Below are 6,520 nucleotides of genomic sequence, written 5' to 3' on the forward strand. Positions count from 1 at the left end.
GTTCAACATGTCCGACTGCTGCTATTTTTCTCATCTGCAGCAAGTACTCGTGCATCGACTCACTACTCTTCCTCTTTCTTTCTTGCAGCAGCAGCTTATGAATGTCTGCACTGTTATAGCTACATGTGAATTCATCCAATAGAACGTTCTTGAGTTCCTCATAGGTGCACACGCATTCAGCTTCAAGGAAAAGCTTAGCTGCACCGGTCATTTTTCCTCTGGCCTGCACATACTTTTGCTTTTCAGTAAGCTCATATGCGTCGGCATTTTTTTCGAATATCTCAAACCATTTTTCTATGGGAACCGATTTTCCATCACAATCGCTCACAACTTTTGTAAAATTATCTGGAGCGATCTTCATTTCTCGTTGCTCATCGCAAAGCAGTTTCAAACTTAGCAACTTTATCATTTGATCAATCTTGTCATCACTATTGTTTTCTGCATTTTCTAAATCTTCCATCTCGTTTGCACTCGGGCGCGACGTTCCTGGTACAGCTTCTTCCTTCTCTCTCTCTTTCCAGTGCAACGGCGGCGGTGTTTGCATCATTTTGCGACTCTTTTCGACTTGTGTCTGTGTACCCGACGAGTGCTTGTCTTTTCTGTTTATAAGTGTGTATCACACACAACGTGTCTGTGCGTGTTTTTTCTGCTTGTGTACGTACTGCGCACGGACAAGGCGACGCTGCGGCGCGACAATGAATTTCACAATTTTCCAACCGAATTAAACGACCGATCTTTTATTAAACTCCGTGTCTACTGTTAGGCTCACAGAATTTGGATTGTTCAACTTAATGTTTATAGCCACCAACAACAACTTTACAACTTTATGTAGCTACAAAAAACAACTTTAACAACTTTTCAACAAGCCTCTTCTTGCATCAGCTTCTGCTTTCTTCTGTTTTTCTTTTTCACACCCTCCGAGCTCTGTATTCGACGCGGACGAGCCCCCAAATGTAAGATTAATAATAATGTATCGTTTATTAATAGTGTTTTTCGAAAAAGAGTACAAAGGGTATGATTTAAGATGTGCAATTAATGAGTCTGTTCTTCCGACTTTTTGTTCAACTTTCTGCTTCTACTTCCAACAACCGACTCCCGTATCGATAGCCCCTTATCGGTTAGGTCTTTTAAACATCGGTTAAGTCTGGCTATATCGGTTAGGTCTTATCGATGGTATCTTAAGTTCAAATGTTAATTTAGATGGGATAGTGCTAACTGCTTGATACACTGTCCCTTACATAAATATATTTTAGACTAGAGCTGCAAGCTTTTTGCTCAGGCGAAATAGATTATTTGCTATATGAATGCCCTGCTGGTGCAGGGTATCATGTAGTAGGGGCCTAGCGCAACAACAGGCGTCTTGTGCTGTACTATCGACCTCAGACATTGATACAGTGCTCAGCCGTGGATCCCTATAAATAGGTTCTTCCACAACAGAGAACGGCACAGTCGACAAAGAACGACAAAGTCGTTCTTGGAGCTATTCAAATATGGCAGGAATACACACGACATACGATGAGAAGGAGAGAATTTGGAGTGGAGCCAAACGCAGCCCCTTATACCACTATGACACGTCCATTGGTAAAATTATTTTTAACACAATAAGGATCTGGCCCAAGATCGTGTGGCAGGTGAGTCAGAACCAATTGGGTTCGCCCCGAAGAGACCCACCTACAGATTTCTACTTCACTGCAGATAAACGACATTGATGGAGTCACAGTCACCTTCGAACAGGGTCTCACCTGGGCCACTCGGATTGCTCAGTACTTCAAGAAGCGTACGCTCAGTAACAAGGATGTTATTGGCATTGTTGCTAAGAACTGTACTTACTTAATGCCCCTGGGAGTGGCTTGCCTAATGAATGGAACACCATTCCACTCGGTTAATCCGGATCAAGACGAAGGTTGGTACTGCCATCAAGAGTATCGCCTATCAATTTCTGAGTAATATGGAAAATTTGTTATTCTTGCACAGCCTGATCAACAGCGAACTGAGCATGCTATCATCGAGTGGCTTGGACTGGGTCACCGGCGTGGTCACATTTATCTATAGCATTGCGTTTGGTGCCACTCGAATCATTACCAGCAAACCCTTCACTCCAGAGTACTTTGTGCAGCTGGTGAAGAAGTACAAGATCGACTGTGCCGTGCTGCCGCCACGCCATCTCTCTGCCCTGATAAGTTATCCAGAAGCCACGCCGGAGGATCTGGCACCCCTAAAGAACGTGCACTATGTCGGCGGTGCGGTTTCGATGGCCACCCTGCAGCGGACCCAAGAGCTCTGCAAGAATGCGATGCTTACCTCTGGATATGGTTTGAAGGAGACCTTTATCATAACGAGTAGTATTGGAATCAGCAATATAGCTTCGGTTGGCAAACCCGTCGCGGGTGTGAGAATGCGCATTGTGGAAGAGGATGGAAAGAACTTGACATACAATGAAGTTGGGGAGATCTATGTGGGGGCAGACATGGAATGGTTACTTCGGAAATCCCAAGGCTACACTTCAGATGCAGGACGTGAAGGGCTGGTTCCACACCGGCGATCTGGGCTACTTCGATGAGCAGAACATCCTTTACATAGCCGATCGCAAAAAGGAGATCCTAAAGTACCAGGGCCTTCACTATTGGCCGACTGAGATCGAGAGTGTCATCTCGGAGCTGCCGCAAGTGCAGGACGTGTGCGTCGTTGGAGTGTACGATGAGCGGGAGGGCGATGCTGCCGACGCCTTCGTGGTCAAGGCTAATGGAGCTATAGTAACAGCAAAGGATATTTCGGATCACGTGGCCAAGCGGTTACCTGCACTGCAAAAGCAACTGCATGCCGGAGTCCAGTTCACCGACAAGCTGCCGGCCAATGTCAATGGCAAAACTTTGCGCAAGACAGCACGCGAACTATTTATTGCCCGGAACGGAACAGGCAAGTGAGATCTGAACGATCTGATAAACTCATGTACATATATGTAGGAAACGAAGGAAAGAGAGAGACACGAAGCGGTCGTGTTTTCGTCGTGTCGTCGGGATAGAGCAGTAATCGGCTCTGAGAGAGCCGATAGCAAGAGAGAGAGATAGTCAGTTGTCAGTTCAGCCACGCATCAGACGTACACGCATATAATTATTCACAAACATACTTGTAAAACTTGGAGCTGTTATAATTTTAAGTCCAACATACTTATCAAATAAATGTTACTCGTTGCCATCAAGCAACTTAAACTACTACAAATTGGGGGCTCGTCCGAAGATAAGCCCAAGACAACAACATTTGCAAGTGAGATTTGTGCGTGTATTTGGAAATTTTGGCGAACACGAGGCTAGAGCTACAAGGAGACAAGCGGCACAGAGACGACAATCTGAGCGCGTTCGTTCCAAAGAGAGCAGAAGCGACAAAACTACGGCAGACGGCAGCAAACACAGCAAGAATCAAAACCTTCGTTGTTGTTGTTGTGCATTGCGTCTGAGAGGCTAGAGCTACAAGGAGACAAGCGGCACAGAGACGACAATCTGAGCGCGTTCGTTCCAAAGAGAGCAGAAGCGACAAAACTACGGCAGACGGCAGCAAACACAGCAAGAATCAATACCTTCGTTGTTGTTGTTGTGCATTGCGTCTGAGAGGCTAGAGCTACAAGGAGACAAGCGGCACAGAGACGACAATCTGAGCGCGTTCGTTCCAAAGAGAGCAGAAGCGACAAAACGACGGCAGACGGCAGCAAACACAGCAAGAATCAAAACCTTCGTTGTTGTTGTTGTGCATTGCGTCTGAGAGGCTAGAGCTACAAGGAGACAAGCGGCACAGAGACGACAATCTGAGTGCGTTCGTTCCAAAGGAAGCAGAAGCGACAAAACGACGGCAGCAAACAGCAAGAATCAAAGAACATTGATTGTTGTTGTGTTGCACTGCGTCGGACGGAGACTACAACTACAAGAAGAGACAAGCAGCAAGGAGACGACCATTTTGTAACAGCAGAAGCAGCGACGATTCGGGAAGCGACAACGAGTTAACGGCGAACAGCGAGAGTAAGGCAAGGCAACAAAGAGAGGACGGCAACAGCGACATCGACAGGCAAGCGAGATCTGGATGTGGTGGTGTGTGTGCGTCAAATTTGGAGTCTGGAAAGTTCTGCGCAGAAGCGAGAGTTAACAAGGGTAAACCCATAGTAAGGTGAGCGTTAACAGAGAGAGAGAAGCGATCGTTAACAGTGACGACTTTAAAGGCGTTTTCGGAGTCGATGTTAACTGGAAAATTGTTAACAGGCCAGCAGTAATAAGGTTGTTTAAGTTGATTTAATTACATTTTCTTAGATATAAGCTAATATCAATTATTTTGTATTTAAATCGTCACGATGCAAGTTGAAGAGATAATGACACTGAGAGTCGCAGATTTGCGAGAGAAGTTAAGAGAGCTTGCGTTGCAGACGACGGGACGAAAGAGCGATTTGCAAGATAGACTATTAATACATCACGGCTTTCCAGTTGAGGATGAAGAAGAGTCAGAGAATGAGTCCGTAGTAACAGCAGTGGATGATACCGTAGCAGTTCAACCAGGTACGCGACAGGCAGAGTATAAATCTTGGTTTACGCTAAAAGACGTGGCAGGTAGTGTGTCACAATTTTCTGGTTCTAATAACCCCGACATCAATCAATGGATAGAGGAATTAGAAGAATGCGCAGCTACTGTTCAATGGAGTCAATTACAATTATTCATTTATGCCAAGCAGTTGTTAGTTGGTGCAGCAAAATCTTTCGTTCGTAGTTTGCGTGATATTCGTAACTGGAATTCGTTGAAGGCAGCTCTGTTGGATGAGTTTAGTGTTAAACTGTCGTCCGTAGAAGTACATAGAATGTTGCAAAAGCGCCAGCAGAAAAAAGGATAGTCGTTGCATGAGTTTTTGTATGCGTTAATGGAGATAGCCAAGCCAATTAAACTAGATGATGAGAGTTTAATCGAATATTTTGTGGATGGTATACCAGACGCTAGGGCAAGTAAGGCAATGCTGTACCAAGCTAGAAACTTAAAGGAGCTTAAATTTCAGATCGATGTTTACCAGAAAGCTAGAGGCGGATCCAAGCCGATGAGTAAGAATTGGCCGCTGAGTAATAAAAGTGAGAGTTCGGTGAAAGGGTCGATGGCAGAGAATTTTAGGAAATGTTTTAAGTGTGGAGACAAATCGCATTTGAGGAAAGATTGTCCCAAAAATGATTTTTGTTGTTTCAAATGTGGCCAACCAGGACACCGTGCTGCAAGCTGTAATGTCAAGGTCGAAACCAGACAAGAAAAGAGATCGAATACGAACATTATTCGAGATAAGGAAGTCGTCAATAAGCCGTCAGGTATTTTCACTCCATCAGGTTTGGAATTAAAGGATATTAAGTACGCGAATTTGGTATTCCAAGGTTTGATTGATACTGGAGCAGATTTGTGTTTAATTCGCAGTAGGGTATTTTTGAAATTTGGAAATCTTGAACTGATCGGCCAGGAGAAATGTTTAACAGGTATTGGAGATAGTCAAGTTGTAACTTTTGGTAGCTTTTCGATACCAGTGAAAATCGATGAGATTGGAATGGAGGTAGAATTTCATGTCATTCCAGACGAGGATATTGGTTTTGAAGCCATTTTAGGAAGGACTATTCTGGATCATGTGGACATGCAAGTTTCTAAGACAGGAACAAGATTTGTTCGTAGAGTTTGTGGCGAGGATAAAAATAAGAAACTTGATCAGGTAGCATCGTCCTCATGCGTGGAATTGTTTAATGAATATAAAGGCATTTGCATGTCAAGTATTGACGAAGTTGAGAAGGAGTTTTCAATTGATGTTGGTCATCTCAGTGAAGTACATGCTAGAGAGGTTAGGGGTATGGTAGGAAAGTACCAACCTCAGAGAAATGTAGATGCGCCGATAAAAATGAAAATTGTATTAGTGGATGAGATACCAGTTTTCCAGCATCCGAGACGATTACCGTTGTGTGAACAGGAAATCGTGGACAAGCAAGTGGAAGAGTGGCTGGCTCAGAAGATTATAAAGCCAAGTACATCGGAGTATGCATCACCAGTAGTGTTGGTACCCAAAAAGAACGGTAGCAAGAGACTATGCTGTGATTACCGAAAGCTGAATGAGAAAATAGTTCGCGATAACTTTCCAATGTCACATATGGATACAGTGTTGGAGAAACTGCAGGGTGCAAAGTATTTCACCACGTTGGATTTAACGAATGGTTTTTTCCATGTGCCTGTAGAAGTCGAGTCTCAAAAATATACGTCTTTTGTGACTCAGAATGGTCAGTTCGAATTTTTATATGTACCATTTGGAATTTCAAATTCTCCAGCGGTGTTTACCAGATTTATAATGGCTGTGTTGAGAGATTTGGTAAAGAATAATGAAGCAGCAGTCTATATGGATGACGTTATTATTTGTAGTCAAGATATAGAAGAGGGTTTGTTAAAGTTGAGAAAAGTACTGAAGATAGCGGAAATGAATGGGCTACGTATAAATTGGAGAAAGTGTCAGCTGTTACGACAAAAGGTTAAT

The 6,520-nt window shown here is 43.8% G+C and overlaps 1 pseudogene; it reads left to right on the top strand.

The window, feature by feature from the left end:
- The first annotated feature begins 1,490 nt into the window (after window positions 1-1,490).
- On the top strand, window positions 1,491-2,960 carry LOC117190369 (annotated as a pseudogene).
- The last annotated feature ends 3,560 nt before the right edge of the window (window positions 2,961-6,520 follow it).

This window comes from Drosophila miranda (genome assembly GCF_003369915.1).
Source record: "Drosophila miranda strain MSH22 chromosome Y unlocalized genomic scaffold, D.miranda_PacBio2.1 Contig_Y1_pilon, whole genome shotgun sequence".
Taxonomy (NCBI): Eukaryota; Metazoa; Arthropoda; class Insecta; order Diptera; family Drosophilidae; genus Drosophila; species Drosophila miranda.